The following is an 18,424-nucleotide window of genomic DNA, read 5'->3' on the forward strand; positions in this document are numbered from 1 at the left end:
CATATAACATGCCCACCCCTTTGAATCTTATGAAATTATTATTGAATAATTGGATCAGACAGTGGCTAGTTATTTTTTTATCGCACGCCTGTCGAATGAGGTTTTGATCACTCTTTAGTCCCAACCGAACAGTGGCATGGTAGAAATGTATATTTTCTTAGCCAAGCACTCAGTTGTGATTTCATGTTGAGCAGGCCTAGAAACCACCACTTACTCCCATATGAAGTCACCAACTTTATGTTCGATCAAGATGTTATGAGTATGGTCCTCCAAATTATTTTTATCATGATTTTCATGCACACTTGGTACTATGTAGAAAATATAGTATCCATATTTTGATGAGTTTACTTTTTCTTGCAGGCTATAAATTCATCTAGTCCTCAGTTCCTTCGAAGACTTGATGCACGGAGCTTGAGGAGTCTGTCTGGAGTTCGCGTTAATGAGCAAATTGTGCAGCTAGTACTGAATGCTGAGGTCACAAAGTGGTCAGTAAGTGTAGATATATAGTTTCACTTATAGTTGCGATCTTCCGGGGATGGAGTTCCCGCTAGATCTATTGAGCAGCCTAGCAGCTCCGTCTGTTGAGCCTTCTTCCGTGTGAGGCATGGCGCAACTTAGGTGCTTGATCTGACCTGCAAGCCGTGTGTCTTCCATGAAGACGGTGAGTGCAGCCATGTCCGCCCCTGATCATCAATCGCTAATGGGCATCGTGCAAAGATATGGTGAGTAGGACGCTGACGGGCAAGCTGACTCCACAGTCTCAACGGAAAATGGATCCGCAATCTCCGGGTGAACAAAATGGTATGGATTTGTCAGTACATACGCATGGAGCTTAGGACAGTCCATGTGGAAAATAATCTCTGCACATCTGAGTAATCACAGAGATTAAATTAGAGTAGGTTAATATATTTGGGTGATGCAATGGTCATGTGGATTCAGTTAATAGTGGTGAAAAATTGTGGAATTAAATTTTTTGGGGCTACATAATCTGCACGATGCCCTGCTGTTTGCCATGGTCCAATTATGGTGCTGATTTTGTTCACCCTCAAAAAGATTACATAGGCAGTACAGAATTGACTAGTGACACTCTGTGGTACCCATCTAGTTGACATCGTAACTCAATGGTTGTTGGACTGAAAAGTGCGATTGCATTTGTCCGTTCGGCATGGACTTAAAAGAAACGGGTTCAGAGAATTGCGAGGCAGGGACTAACTTCCATTTCATTTGAGATGCAGAATTTGTCATTTTTCTAGTTCGGGATTGCATGTTTTCTATATATAAAAAAAACTCTACAAAACAGTACGAGGCTAGATTTCATGTTTTAAACATACTACAATGTCTAGCATAATTTTTAAAAATAAAAATAAATTCGGGTGGTGCAGAGATTTGAACTCATGACCTGGGATTGGGAAGCAAAGGCTTCATCCAATTGAGCTACCACAGTATTCTGTTATCTCTAGACAGAAATTATATATATAGAGTAGTGTGGCGCTCCTGGGAGGGGCGCCACACATGCTGCCACGTCGGATCGGCGCACCAACTCAGCGTCGAGGGCGCCACGTCGGCTGGGAGAGTGGCGCCGCAGGCATGGGCGCCACACTGCCATGTGTGGCGCCCATGGGAGGGGTGCCACACAAAAGGGTTAGATGAGTGAAATGGTTTGCCCGAAGGGTCAGTCTGTGCTTTTCTTTCACTTTTGGGTTATTTTTGTGCAAATGGCCTGCTGTGAGTACGCTGGCCGCCGCGGTGCCGCGTCCGGGCAGTGAATGCATGCGGGCGCGGCGGGATATTCTGCGCCGATGCGGCGGTGTGGCCACTTTGCCCGAAAAAAGGCTGCACGATTTTTTGCTAAAGAAAGGAAAGCGCTTTTCTCACGCCTCGTCTCGTTTTTGTCTTTCGATACCCTTTCCCGAATTTCCCCTTCCTTTTCGTGGAAGCAAGGAAAGAAACAAGGTCGGCTTAAGCTGGCGACGATCTGGACGGGCCGCGACGTATCTGTCTGTCTGTCCTGTAATTACGCCCCGCCGTTTGCATACGTTGCACAGCTGGGAGGAAATAACGCCGGAAATCTGTCCATGCAGCGGCGGCGATAATACAGTCGTCGGAGGGAAGGAAAGAAACGGCTGGGGCCGCCGTTCGGCTGGCGCGCGCGCTCCACCGGAGCCACCCGACCGATGCCCGTTTCCGCCACGGGTGGCGCCGCGACAGCCCGCGTCGCATGCGCACGTAGCAGGTCAAGTGGAAGCTCGTGGAAGCGGGAAGAGGACGGCATTCAAGGGCCAGACACAGGGCTCGTCACGCGACGTCTTCGCGTGCACGCCTGTTACATGTTTCACTCTATCTGTAGGAGCAGCCAGTAGCGCTAGCACCAAGCAGCAGGCAGGCTGCCTGAATCCCCCGATCAGACGCAGCATAACCACTGACCGCGTCAGTAAGTCCTGCACAGCCGCGTGTTTCAAAAAAAAAAAAAAAAAGTCCTGCACAGCCGTTACGTTTAGGACAGAATTACAGTAGGATGAAGTATTCCCTCCGTCTCTAAATGAAAGTTCTTGCACCACTGCGCGTTTGGTTGTCTGCGTAGAGTTTTCTTTTTTTTTTGTTTCGTGGAGATTTGGGCTCTGCCTGTTTGGTAGGTTGGTTTTAAGGCAAGTAGCAACCTAGAACGGGGACCATGTTGTTTGGTTGCAACCTAAAATCCGCTTCTGGATACCTCTGCCCTTCAGTGCCGAGGTTACCAGTGATCAACCGCACAAGCAAAAATACAATGAAAGCACAAGCAAACTTAGCAGTGATCATAGACGTTACGAAATAGTTTCAAACACCATTGTTCAAACACGACCCTAGTTCACAAGACGACAAGACACTTGTCCAGACACCATTAGACACTAGACACGACAGATTAGCAGCGACACACTACCAGATGAGCTTCAGACATGATATTCGAAGACGACACACCTTGTGGCATTGCCATGGTATGTGCACCTGCTCATCACCTCAGTGCAGGTGTGGTCGAAGATGACCACACGGTACTCGAAGGAGGACACCTTCTTGAAGGTGCCTTGAGCTGATGGGCGATGGCGAAGCCCGCCCACCCCTGGTCGATGAATGCGTCATTGCCTTCTCTCCTCGATAGTCATCCTCCAGCTGCAGCCAGTGTTGGTGCGGACGATGATGTTCGAAGGGATGGGTCCGAACAACTTGACGAAAGCTCCAGGGATCGGGAGCTGGCCGAAGGTGGGCTTGAAGATGATGCGGAGGAACTGGTCCGACCCTACCTCGTTGTGGAAGTGGCCGACGTTAGCCGGCCTTCCTCGGCGCTTCTTGTAATATCCCAGGTTAAGAGGCTATAAAATGAGAGAACACCAAAGTGTGCATTGCATTCATGCATAGAAAATCCGGGGAATTTTCGCACTTTTAAATAAAACTTGTCACAATAACTGAAGTTTCACTTGACTTGCTAGAATTGAAGTAGATCATCAAGTCAAGCGCTATAAACTTCACTGTGATCTTTGCTAAAACCTTGTTTTGGTAGAGATGATTTGATCTATGGATTAGATCAAATGGAATGAGATTTACAACAACACATTCTTTAAGAATCAAACCCTAACTTATTAACGCTTGAAAGTTAGCAAATACCTTTGTGTGTAATTTAATTCACTTATAAATAAGTTAAACCACAGGGTCTAAAGTGCATAAAAGCCACACCTTCTTATTTAAATCATAACTTATTAAATATATGGAATATTATAAAACTAAATCCGTTTACATTATGAATTATAGTTCAAACTATTCGAATAAAACTAACTATGAGTATTTTGAACGGCGGGGCTGAACCAGACCGAAGGAGGCATCGACCACGAGGAAGCACCACCGACGGCGTACATAGCGCCCCGGAAGCCCAAGCTCTGAGCGGTGGCCACCACCGACTCCAAATGGCACACCGAGGACTCCTGAACCATCTAGGCGACGCCTCCAAGAAGGAAAACGACACAGCCGTGCCGCCGCCGCCCGATCCAAAGACCGGATCAAGGTTTCCCCCGATGTTTGTGTAAGGGTATTTTACCCTTATCCATTATTTTGGTAACAATGACACCATGCTAGAGTATTTGATCTAATACATGTTTATAAGGATAATCTCAGTATTAGGCAAAGAGGCATAAATGGTGTATCAAAGGAACAAGAAGGCTAAAGGAGACCCCCCACTTCAACAACAATCAAAAAGGGGTTTACAGCAGGAATCGAGCCTGCCGCCCGGTCAGCCGGCCTCCCAACCGGCCGGCCCGGCGTGCCGACCGGTCAACCGGGCGCCAACCGGGCGCTAACCGTGCGCCGGACTAGCTACGGCCTGCTGCCCGGTCAGCCGGCCTCCCAACCGGCTAGCCCAGCGTGCCGACTGGTCAACCGGGCGCCAACCGGGCGCCAACCAGATGACCTCCTGGACGACACAAAGTGACCCCGGTCGGGGTCCGGCCTGCCGACCGGTTTGGACCGACTGGTCCGGTCCCTGATCCGGTCCGATCGGCCTCTGCACCGGACACTCCTGTCTGTGGTCCGGTTGACCGGGACTGTCGGGAGAAAAGCTGATGTGGCAAGTGACCAACGGCCATATTTCGAAGAACACTATAAATAGCCCTTCTCCTACCTCTGAACAGTTAGGCACTACACTACAAGCTGTTCTTGAGCTCTCTCTCTCATACTCCACTGCAAGAAACACCAAAAGCCTCAGATCTCCCTCCTCCTCCACCCAAACTCAAATCCCTCCGGGGAAACGATAGAGGATGACCCGATCTACTGTTCTACCAAGCCAAATCTCATTCCCCCTTGTATTCATCAAGAAACTTGCTCTCTAGGGTTCCGTGGAAACCCTAGGTGGGCAAGAGGAGTCCGGAAGCATCCGGGCTGTGGATTTGCTCCGGGCAAGATTGTGAAGGTTTGGAGGCTACCTCAAAGTCTACCACAAGTGAGTGAGCTATTCCTTCGTGGGATAGGCTCCGGAGAATAGGGTGAGCCTTCGTGGCGTGGGGAATCCTTCGTGGGACCTCCACCCCTCCAAACGTGACGTACCTTCTTGCAAAGGAAGGGAACACGGGAATACATCCTCGTCTTCGCGTGCTATCGGTTATCTCTAACCGAACTCCTTATTTGTGATTTAACTGCCTGTGAGAGCCTTCGTGCTCGAGTTAGTTGTATTCTCATATAGGTTGTTTCACCTAGTTTGCATTAGGCTCACCTTTATATTCCGCAAAGCCTAATATTGCAAAGAAAGAATTAAAATCTGTAGAAACCTATTCAACCCCCCCCCCCTCTAGGTTTACCATCTCTATACTTTCAATTGGTATCAGAGCCTGGACTCTTATTAAGGGCTTCACCGCCTTAAGAGTGAGATGGATAAACTATTCGAGGGTATAGAGGAAGACTCTAACCTTTCGGTTAAAGAGATGAAATCTAGATTCTTGGCATATGATGCCGAGAAGAAGAAAAAGGAGGATGCCCTACAAAGCCAAATGGCAAAGATGACTGCCATGCTTAAGAACTTAACTAGTGGGAATCCTAGTGGAGCTTCGGCTCCTCAAGGGAGTTTCCATGAAGTCAACCATGACTATCCCAAAAACACTTCACCCATGCCTCATATAAACCATAGTGGGAATGTTCCCCATTTTGATGGAACTCACTTTCCTTTTTGGAAATCTGCTATGGAATCTCATGTTCGCAGCTGCAGTGTGGAGCTATGGGAGATCATTGTTCATGGATACCGGGAGCCACAAGATCCCATTCATTTGACCTCCACCGAATTCTACAACCGTAAACTCAATGCCTCCGCACGTGACAAGATTAGGAGTGGCATCAACCGCAAGCTCCTTGATCAAGTCAATGACATAGACTCCGCTAAAGAGTTGTGGGATCGAATCATAGTACTCCAAGAGGGAACCGATTTGATCCAATCAGCTCTCTATGAGACCGCAAAGCAAGAGGCCCATCAGTTCATGATTCGAGAAGGAGAATCCGTGGCCGATGCTTATGCAAGGCTTGGTGCTCTTAGAGTAAGGGTCAAGGGACTTGGAGTTGAGAAGTACAATGATGGCTTTGAGATGAATGAAGCATTCATAAAGTCCAAGGTCATTGCTATGATTGATGTCAAGCAAGAAGACACCAACCTTGCACTCAACTTGCAAATCATGACCAAGAGTGCCGACCTGAACTCCGATGATCTAGTCTCCTATGTGGCCACCAATGAAAACATGGCCAAAGCAGGAAAGAGGCTCATGGCAATGAACCGTGTTGATGAAGCCTCACACAACCATGAAGCGTCACAAAACCTTGCTCTCAAAGCTATATCCAACCATGGAAGCAAAGAAGACTATGAAATTGAAGAAGATGAAGAGATGACTTCAACTAGTGACATTGCTACCGACTTTGCTTTCTTTGCCAAGAAGTACAAGGCAAAGTTCCCAATGCTCCTCAATGACAAGAAGAAGAAGAGAATTTGCTACAATTGTGATGAAGGTAGCCACTTTGCAAATGAGTGCCCTTATGAGAGAAGGGTAGACAAGCCAAAGTTCATCAAAGGGGTCAAGCCAAGATTGAAGCCAAACCCAATCAACGATCGATACAAGAAGAACAAGGGAAGAGCTTTTGTTGGGGCCGAGTACTTGTCCGATGAAGAAGAGGAAGATGAGGAGAAGGAGGCCGGAGTGGCCGGTTTGGCTTTCTCTAAGCCCGGGTCACTCTTCACATACGACTACTCCAAGGATTACTCCACGGAGAATGATGTTGGCTCTTCCTTCATGAAAAGAACAACTCAAGATGATGACTCCGATGACTCTCCCTCCTCTACAATCGTTGGCTCTTGTCTTATGGCAAGGGAAACCAAGGTAATGGAACCCCCACCTTCCCTATCTAGTGTTCTCGATGATGAAACTAAAAATCAAGAAGAATTAATTGTGCTTAAGGAACTCTATGATGTTAGATGCACCCTTCGTGGTGAAGCTCTTGTCAAGTTTGATTTCTTGATGGACTCCCTCAAGGAAAAGGATGAGTCCATTGAGGAATTAGAATATCATTTGAATACAAAGGAACGGAGATTCAATCTCCTAAGACAAGAGCTAAAAACCGAAAGATGCATATCTCAAGGCCTTAAGCAACAAATTGAAACCTATGAACTTGTTAAAGTTAAGGACCTACAAACTATTGATAGGGCTCAATCATTGACTCAAGAGCTCAATGTCTCAAAGGAGGAGCTTGAAGTTGCTCATGCTTCTCTCACTAGGGATCTTGACCACCTTGAAAGAGCTAACAAGCTTGTGAAGGATGAGCTCAAGAAACTTGGAGAGAACCATGACCTACTCCAAGAAACCTACAAAAAGGCTCTTGGATCAATGAAGGATCCCGTTGTTGTTGAAAAGCTTGCTTGTTCCTCTACTTCTTTTACTAGTGAGCATGCTAAGCTTGTTGAGGAACATGTTCGTTTACAAGAGGAACTTTCCTTGCATGTTGAGACCAATGCATATCTTGAATCCTTGGTGACTAAATATGGTCTCGACTATCATCCTAATGAATCTTCTTGTGAGCAAGCATCTATTCTTGAGGAAAATGTTAGGTTAACAAAGGAACTTGCAAAGTTCACCACCGCCAAGAACAAGATGGGATTGGATGACCTCTTGAGTAAGCAAAGGTCAAACAATCAAAAGTTTGGACTTGGATATGTTCCCAAGTCTCACAAGAAGAACAACTACAAGAAGGAGAAACCCGCTCAAGATAAGAACAAGAAGGTCACTAATGTTGGCAAAGCCTCAAAGGGCAAAGCCACTAGTGGTGACCGCACGGGGCCAAACGATCACTATGCTTTATTTGTTGATTATTATGGTGATGTTTATGCTAGCTATGTTGGTCCTCGTAATGGCTATGCTTATAGAGAGTACTCAATTTGGGTACCAAAAGATATTGTTGCCATTGCAAAGGAACCCATTAATCGATGGGTTCCTAAATCCTCTACTTGATTTTGTAGGGGTATTCCTCCGGTGGTCCAAAATGGGTGTTTGATAGTGGATGCACCAATCATATGACCGGAGGAAGAGGTGTGCTTGATCAATTCATTTAAGATATCAACAAGAAGTCAAGCATCACCTTTGGTGACAACTCAAAGGGAAAGGTACTTGGGTATGGCAAGGTGGAAATCTCTAAGGACTTGTGCCTTGAGACGGTCATGCTTGTTGAATCCCTTGGCTATAATTTACTTTCTATATACCATCTTGCCGATGCCGGTTACAATTCATATTTTACTAATTATTGTGTGAAAGTCTTTAGGAGTGATAATCTCAAATTGGTTCTTGTTGGATATGTGGAGAACAACCTTTACGTGGTTGACCTCTCGAAAGAGAGCCCCTCTCCCTCCACATGTCTACTGGCTGCCAAGCATGATGAAGGTTGGTTGTGGCATCGCCGCCTTGGTCATGTCAACATGAGAAATCTTAAACAACTCCTAAAGGGTGAGCACATTGTAGGACTAACCGGCATTTCTTTTGAGAAAGATCATGTTTGCAGTGCATGTGTAGCCGGAAAGCAACTCAAGAAGAAACATCCTATCAAGAGTATCGTCACCACATCTAGGCCTTTGGAGCTCCTTCATTTGGATCTCTTTGGGCCATCACATTATGATACTCTTGGTGGGAGCAAGTATGGACTTGTCATTGTTGATGATTACTCAAGATACTCTTGGGTATTTCTCCTTAAGTCTAAGGACGAGACCCATAGAGAGTTCATCACCTTCGCCAAGAAAGCTCAACGTATGTATGAATCCGAGATCAAGGCGATTAGGACCGACAATGGCACCGAGTTCAAGAACTACACCATGCAAGAGTTTGTTGATGATGAGGGCATCAAGCATGAGTTTTCGGCGCCATAAACCCTGTTCCAGATATGCCCAAGAGGCAATAATAAAAGTGGTTATTATATATCTTTATCTTTATGATAAATGTTTATATACCATGCTATAATTGTATTAACCGAAACATTGATACATGTGTGATATGTAAACAACAATGAGTCCCTAGTAAGCCTCTTAACTAGCTTGTTGATTAATAGATGATTAGTTTCATAATCATGAACATTGGATGTTATTAATAACAAGGTTATATCATTATATGAATGATGTAATGGACACACCCAATTAAGCGTAGCATAAGATCACGTCATTAAGTTATTTGCTATAAGCTTTCGATACATAGTTACCTAGTCCTTTCGACCATGAGATCATGTAAATCACTTATACCGGAAAGGTACTTTGATTACATCAAACGCCACTGCGTAAATGGGTGGTTATAAAGGTGGGATTAAGTATCCGGAAAGTATGAGTTGAGGCATATGGATCAACAGTGGGATTTGTCCATCCCGATGACGGATAGATATACTCTGGGCCCTCTCGGTGGAATGTCGTCTAAATGTCTTGCAAGCATATGAATAAGTTCATAAGAGACCACATACCACGGTACGAGTAAAGAGTACTTGTCAGGAGACGAGGTTGAACAAGGTATAGAGTGATACCGATGATCAAACCTCGGACAAGTAAAATATCGCGTGACAAAGGGAATTGGTATCGTATGTGAATGGTTCATTCGATCACTAAGTTATCGTTGAATATGTGGGAGCCATTATGGATCTCCAGATCCCGCTATTGGTTATTGGTCGGAGAGAGTTCTCACCCATGTCCACATAGTTCGCGAACCGTAGGGTGACACACTTAAGGTTTGATGTTGTAATAGTAGAACTTGAATATGGAATGGAGTTCGAAGTATTGTTCGAAGTCTCGGATGAGATCTCAGACATCACGAGGAGTTCCGAAATGGTCCGGAGAATAAGATTCATATATAGGAAGTCATTTTATAAGTTTGAAAATGATCCGGTGAATTTATGGAAGGTTCTAGAAGGTTCTAGAAAAGTCCGGAAGAATTCACTTTGGAAGGCGGAGTCCCGGTGGGACTCCACCACCCATGGCCGGACAACCCTAGAGGGGGGAGTCCAAGGTGGACTCCACCTAAGGGGGCCGGCCACCCCCCCTCATGGAAGGGTGGGAATCCCACTTGAGGTGGGAGTCCCACCTTGGGTAGGTTTCCCTACACATGGAAGGTTTTGGGTTGGGGTCTTATTCGAAGACTTGTAGTCCAACACTTGGGGGTGATGACCCACAAGTATAGGGGATCGCAGCAGTCTTCGCGGGTAGTATAACCCAATTTATTGATTCGACACAAGGGGAGGTAAAGAATACTTATAAGCCTTAACAACTGAGTTGTCAATTCAGTTGCACCTGGAAAAGCACTAGCAACAGGGGTGATGTGAAAGTAGCAGTAATATGAGAGCAATAGTAACAGAATACGAAAGAATAGCAATATGAGAGCGATGGCACCAGAAGATAGTTGATACTACTTCCAATGACATGTAGAACAAGTATATTATGATGAGAGATGGACCGGGGTTCCCAGCGATCTACAATAGTGGTAACTCTCCAATAAGTGACAAGTGTTGGGTGAACAAATTATAGTTGGGCAATTGATAGGAATCAAAGCATTAAGATAGAATATCAAGATTATTAATTATGTAGGCATGTTTTCCAATTATAGTCGTACGTGCTCGCAATGAGAAACTTGCACAATATCTTTTGTCCTACCAGCCGGTGGCAGCCGGGCCTCAAGGGAAACTACTGGATATTAAGGTACTCCTTTTAATAGAGTACCGGAGCAAAGCATTAACACTCCGTGAAAACATGTGTCCCTCACATCACCGCCATCCCCTCCGGTTGTCCCGATTTCTGTCACTTCGGGGCCTTTGGTTCCGGACAGTGACATGTGCATACAACTTGTAGATACAATCTAAGCAATAATTATAAAGCTCAAATCAAAGATCATGCCACTCGGGCCCTAGTGACAAGCATTAAGCATAACAAGATTGCAGCAACAATAACTTCACAAACTTTATAGATAGACTAATCATAATGTATCATCCATCGGATCCCAACAAACACAACACCGATTACATCAGATGAATCTCAATCATGTAAGGCAGCTCATGAGACCATTGTATTGAAGTACATGGGGGAGAGTATACCGACATAGCTACTGCTAGAACCCGTAGTCCATGGGGGAACTACTCACGGAGCATGGCGGTGGCGGTGGCGTTGATGGAGATGGCTTCCGGGGGCACTTCCCCGTTCCGGCAGGTGCGGAACAGAGACTTCGTCCCCCGAATTGGAGTTTCGCGATGGCGGCGGCGCCCGGGAGTCTTTCTCGAGTTTCGTCAATTGGTACGGTGTTTTTAGGTCGAAAGGGATTTTATAGGCGAAGAGGCGGCGCAGGGGGCACTGGGCGCCGCACCCCAGGCGGGCGCGGGCCCCGGCTGGGCCGCGCCGCCATAGGGTGTGGTGGCCCTCTGGCCCCTCTCCGACTCTTCTTCGGTGTTCTGGAGCCTTCCGGGAAAAATAGGAGGTTTGGCGTTGATTTCGTCCAATTCCGAGAATATTGCCCGAACAGCCTTTCTGGAACCAAAAACAGCAGAAAACATGAACTGGCACTATGGCATCTCGTTAATAGGTTAGTTCCGGAAAATGCATGAAATCATCATAAAGTGCAAGCAAAACATGTAAGTATTGTCATAAAACAAGCATGGAACGACAGAAATTATGGATACGTCGGGGACGTATCAGCATCCCCAAGCTTAGTTCCTGCTCGTCCCGAGCAGGTAAACGATAAAAAGAATAATTTCTGTAGTGACATGCTACTTACATAACCTTGATCATACTATTACAAAGCATATGAAATGAATGAAGTGACTCAAGGCAATGATCTATAGTTGCTAACAAGTAGATAACATATAGCAAAACTTTTCATGAATAATACTTTCAAGACAAGCATCAAAAGTCTTGCACAAGAGTTAACTCATAAAGCAATAAATTCAAAGTAAAGGCATCGAAACAACACAAAGGAAGATTTAAGTTTCAGCGGTTGCTTTCAACTTTCAACATGTATATCTCATGGATATTGTCAACATAGAGTAATATGATGAATGCAAATATGCAAGTATGTAAGAATCAATGCACAGTTGACACAAGTGTTTGCTTCTAAGGTGGGAGGAATTAGGTAACTGACTCAACATAAAAGTAAAAGAATGGCCCTTCTACGAGGGAAGCATCGATTGCTATATTTGTGCTAGAGCTTTTATTTTGAAAACATAGAGAGAGCATAAAAGTAAAGTTTTGAGAGGTGTTTGTTGTTGTCAACGAATGGTAGTGGGCACTCTAACCCCCTTGCCAGACAAACCTTCAAAGAGCGGCTCCCATTTTATTTTATTTTTGTGTGGCACTCCTTCCAACCTTTCTTTCACAAACCATGGCTAACCGAATCCTCAGGTGCCTGCCAACAATCTCATACCATGAAGGAGTGCCTTTTTATTTTAGTTTTATTATGATGACACTCCCCCCAACCTTTGCTTACACAAGCCATGGCTAACCGAATCCTTCGGGTGCCGTCCAACAATCACATACCATGGAGGAGTGTCTATTTAGTTTAATTAATTTGGGACTGGGAATCCCATTGCCAGCTCTTTTTGCAAAATTATTGGATAAGCGGATGAAGCCACTAGTCCATTGGTGAAAGTTGCCCAACAAGATTGAAAGATAAACACCACATACTTCCTCATGAGCTATAAAACATTGACACAAATCAGAGGTGCATTTTGAATTGTTTAAAGGTAGCACTAAAGCAATTTACTTTGGAATGGCAGGAAATACCACATAGTAGGTAGGTATGGTGGACACAAATGGCATAGTGGTTGGCTCAAGTATTTTGGATGCATGAGAAGTATTCCCTCTCGATACAAGGTTTAGGCTAGCAAGGTTGTTTGAAGCAAACACAAGTATGAACCGGTACAAAGAAAACTTACATAAAAACATATTGCAAGCATTATAATACTCTACACTGTCTTCCTTGTTGCTCAAACACTTTTACCAGAAAATATCTAGACCTTAAGAGAGATCAATTATGCAAACCAATTTTAACAAGCTTTACGGTAGTTCTCCACTAGTAGGTTTAAACTACATGAGAAAAAAAAACTTAATCATGATCTATTTGAGAGCTCAAAACAATTGCCAAGTGTCAAATTATCCAAGACATATGAGGCATTTTCTTTTTCCAACCAAATAACCATAAGTATTGTAGCTTCCAACTTTTATCATTGAACATTAAAAGTAAAACGAAGAACAAGTGTTCATATGAAAAAGCGGAGCGTGTCTCTCTCCCAAACAAGGATTGCTAGGATCCGAATTTATTCAAACACAAACAAAAATAAAAGCACACAGACGCTCCAAGTAAAGCACATATGATGTGACCGAATAAAAATATAGTTTCAGGGGAGGAACCTGATAAGTTGATGAAGAAGGGGATGCCTTGGGCATCCCCAAGCTTAGACGCTTGAGTCCTCTTGAAATATGCAGGGATGAACCACGGGGGTATCCCCAAGCTTTGACTTTTCACTCTTCTTGATCATATATCATCCTCCTCTCTTGACCCTTGAAAACTTCCTTCACACCAAACTTCTCATAAACTTCATTAGAGGGTTAGTGCATAATCAAAAACTCACATGTTCAGAGGTGACACAATCATTCTTAACACTTCTGGACATTGCCCAAAGCTACTGGAGTTTAATGGAACAAAGAAATCCATCCCACATAGCAAAAGAGGCAATGCGAAATAAAAGGCAGAATCTGTCAAAACAGAACAGTCCGTAAAGACGAATTTTATTGAGGCATCAGACTTGCTCAAATCAGAAAACTCAAAACTAATGAAAGTTGCGTACATATCTGAGGAACACGCACGTAAATTGACATATTTTTCTAATTTTTCTACAGAGAAAACAGCCCAGATTCGTGACAGATAGAAATCTGTTTCTGCGCAGAAATCCAAATCTAGTATCAACCTTCGATTAGAGGCTTCACTTGGCACAACAAAACACAAAACTAAAATAAGGAGAGGTTGCTACAGTAGTAAACAACTTCCAAGACACAAATATAAAATAAAGTGCTGTAGCAAAATAACACATGGGTTATCTCCCAAGAAGTTCTTTCTTTATAGCCATTAAGATGGGCTCAGCAGTTTTGATGATGCACTCGCAAGAAATAGTAGTTGAAGCAAAAGAGAGCATCAAAAGGCAAATCCAAAACACATTTAAGTCTAACATGCTTCCTATGCAAAGGAATCTTGTACACAAATAAATTCATGAAGAACAAAGTGACAAGCATAAGAAGATAGAACAAGTGTAACTTCAACAATTTCAGCATATAGAGAGGTGTATTAGTACCATGAAAATTTCTACTACCATATTTTCCTCTCTCATAATAATTTTCAGTAGCTTCATGAACAAACTCAACAATATAACTATCACATGCAGCATGCTTCTCATGATTTCCAAACACATAATTTTTATCAAGTTCAAGAATAGTGGAATAAAAACTTTCAAACTTACTTTTATTAATAATATAACAAGGTAGTTGATCAATCTCAAGAGATATGGGACTCATAGAATAAGTCAAGGACTCTCCAATCCCATTTTCATTAGTAGTACAATTAGTATTATCAAGTAACATAGGACCATCATCTAGAGCTTTATCATAAACATTTGCCAAGCAAAATTCTTTAGTACCATGCATTTCGACATCAGGCACAAACAAAGCATTATCATAAGATTTATCAAAGTAGCATGGATTATCATATATAACAGTAGCATAATTATTCTCACAAGTTTTACTCATAGGTACTATTTCAAGAGAATCCACAGGAACATAACATTCAACCTCTTTCGGTAAGCATGGAGGACAATCAAATAGTGTAAGAGATAAAGAGTTACTCTCATTAGAAGGTTGGCATGGGTAGCTAATCCATTCTTCCTCCTTTTGTTCGTCGCTCTCCTCTTCTTTTTCATCCAATGAGCTTTCAGGTTCATCAATTTCCTCCTCTTTTTCATCCAATGAGCTTTCAGGTTCATCAATTTCTTCTTCCACCGGTTCCTGCAAATTGTGAGTGCATTCTTGTGCATTAATGAGTCTCTCTTTATGGTCAATGATATAAGGATTATCACTGAAGCATTCTATGCAACAATTAAGGATGGAAGAGACATAATCTTTAAGGTCCTTGCAAACAACACAAGTTTCATAATTCTCAACCATGAAGGATTCGATCTCAGAAGCTCCCATAAATACGACAAATTGTTCTACCTCTTCGAACCCATAATGAATATAGCAATTCCGATTATAGTTCTTAATTAAAAATTCCTCACTAAAGCCACATTGAAATTTAAGATGTTTAGTATCCTGTTGAGAGCAACAATTTATATCATGGCGTTTAAGCAAGATTTTAGCAATTGTATTCACTTTTTCTATCATAGCACTCATTACTTCACCAGCTCTTGATTTTCTATAATTATTATAACATTCTATGAGCTCCAAGTAGGTTGTAGGTTCTCCCATAAAAGCAGTTTTTTAATTTTTAGATTTTTCAAATTTTTATGGATTTTTGGGTATAAAATAAAACAAGACAAAAAGAAACTAGGCAAAGTAATACTAGACAGAAATAGACTAAGCACAAATAAACTAGACAAAAGTAAACTAAGCAAAACAAAATAAAATAAAACAGAGAGAGAGGTAGAGTGTACTCCCCAGGTGAACTTATGAGTAGAGCTATGCCTCCCCGGCAATGGCGCCAGAAAACAGTCTTGATGACCCACAAGTATAGGGGATCGCAGCAGTCTTCGCGGGTAGTATAACCCAATTTATTGATTCGACACAAGGGGAGGTAAAGAATACTTATAAGACTTAACAACTGAGTTGTCAATTCAGCTGCACCTGGAAAAGCACTAGCAACAGGGGTGATGTGAAAGTAGCAGTAATATGAGAGCAATAGTAACAGAATAACAGCAGTAATAGCAATATGAGAGCGATGACACCAGAAGATAGTTGATACTACTTCCAATGACATGTAGAACAAGTATATTATGATGAGAGATGGACCGGGGTTCCCAGCGATCTACACTAGTGGTAACTCTCCAATAAGTGACAAGTGTTGGGTGAACAAATTACAGTTGGGTAATTGTTAGGAATCAAAGCATTAAGATAGAATATCAAGATTATTAATTATGTAGGCATGTTTTCCAATTATAGTCGTACGTGCTCGCAATGAGAAACTTGCACAACATCTTTTGTCCTACCAGCCGGTGGCAGCCGGGCCTCAAGGGAAACTACTGGATATTAAGGTACTCCTTTTAATAGAGTACCGGAGCAAAGCATTAACACTCCGTGAAAACATGTGTCCCTCACATCACCGCCATCCCCTCCGGTTGTCCCGATTTCTGTCACTTCGGGGCCTTTGGTTCCGGACAGTGACATGTGCATACAACTTGTAGATACAATCTAAGCAATAATTATAAAGCTCAAATCTAAGATCATGCCACTCGGGCCCTAGTGACAAGCATTAAGCATAACAAGATTGCAGCAACAATAACTTCACAAACTTTATAGATAGACTAATCATAATGTATCATCCATCGGATCCCAACAAACACAACACCGATTACATCAGATGAATCTCAATCATGTAAGGCAGCTCATGAGACCATTGTATTGAAGTACACGGGGGAGAGTATACCGACATAGCTACTGCTAGAACCCGTAGTCCATGGGGGAACTACTCACGGAGCATGGCGGTGGCGGTGGCGTTGATGGAGATGGCTTCCGGGGGCACTTCCCCGTTCCGGCAGGGTGCTGGAACAGAGACTTCTGTCCCCCGAATTGGAGTTTCGCGATGGCGGCGGCGCCCCTGGAGTCTTTCTGGAGTTTCGTCAATTGGTACTGTGTTTTTAGGTCGAAAGGGATTTTATAGGCGAAGAGGCGGCGCAGGGGGGCACCTGGGGGCGCCTCACCCTAGGCTGGCGTGGGCCCAGGCTTGGCCGCGCCGCCATAGGGTGTGGTGGCCCTCTGGCCCCTCTCCCACTCTTCTTCGGTGTTCTGGAGCCTTCCGGGAAAAATAGGAGGTTTGGCGTTGATTTCGTCCAATTCCGAGAATATTGCCCGAACAGCCTTTCTGGAACCAAAAGCAAGCAGAAACAGAACTGCACCGTGGCATCTCGTTAATAGGTTAGTTCCGGAAAATGCATGAAATCATCATAAAGTGCAAGCAAAACATGTAAGTATTGTCATAAAACAAGCATGGAACGACAGAAATTATGGATACGTCGGGGACGTATCAGGGGGTTCCACCTATATAATGAGGAGCAAGGGGAGGGGGCCGGCCACACCAAAGCCATTGTGGCCGCACCCCCTCATAGTGGCCGGCCACCTCCCCCTCTCCCAAACCCTAGCCACCCCCCTCTCCTCCACCTCTCCCGCAACGCTTAGCGAAGCTCCGCCGGAGTTCTCCATCGCCATCGCCACCACGCCGTCGTGCTGCCGGATTCAAGGAGGAGCTTAGGGGCGGAGCCCAATGGGCCAACCCTGATGCACAGGAATACGGGACGATTTTTTTTTTCAGAAGCACTTACCATCAAGAAAAGGCCTAGGCATCAGGTTGGGCCGGACGTGGGGCATCAGGGTCGGCCCAGGTCAGGTTCGACCGAGGCGAGCAGCCTGGCCGCAGGGCTCTTGTCGACGATCGATCGAGCCATCGGTCGAAGGCAGGACGGTTCTCGTTCGCAGCAACTTCTGATCGCATCGAAACTCTGGACGGAGACGGAAGACGGGATCGCCGGCTCGGGACGCAGACAGGGGTGGTAGATTGATCGGCGTGGACGAGTGGTCTTCTTCCCCATTAACAGGGACAGGGTAGCTTCGGGACGGACGCGCCCAGGCCTGGACGTGCCTGCACTTCCGCCGCTGGACATCGCCCAGTTCCGTCAAGGACTCAAGGTAGTTGCCTAAATTTGCTGCCGGTAGAATCAACTCGTCCCCAAACTCATCCTGCTGGTAGTTCCCTAAATTTCCCTCTAATCGTTTGTGATTTTTTGTGCTAGTAAACTAGTAGATGAAATCCCAACGAAAATTGTGGCTAGTATATTTTGGGGGCGATTTTATGCAGGATGTTCATATTCTTTGTCAAATTTAGAGGCTCATGTGAAGCAATTATTTGTGAAACGCAGATATATAATGGATAGATATCTTCTCAAAAGAAAAGCACAAGATGTTCCAGAAGAGTTGAATTGGAAAGAGGAGATTCAGTATGATCCAGGAAAGAGAAAATTGATAGAAAAGTATCATCCCAATTTGAAAGAAATGGTAAGAAGAAAGTATTTGGTTAATGGTCCTTGCCAGCCAAGAGAATTTGCTTTTCCATACACACCGTTTGGGGAAAAAAAGAGAAGGTTCATACCAGATTGGTTTGATGAGTATGGTAGCTGG

Source organism: Lolium perenne, chromosome 4, assembly GCF_019359855.2.
Source record: "Lolium perenne isolate Kyuss_39 chromosome 4, Kyuss_2.0, whole genome shotgun sequence".
Taxonomy (NCBI): Eukaryota; Viridiplantae; Streptophyta; class Magnoliopsida; order Poales; family Poaceae; genus Lolium; species Lolium perenne.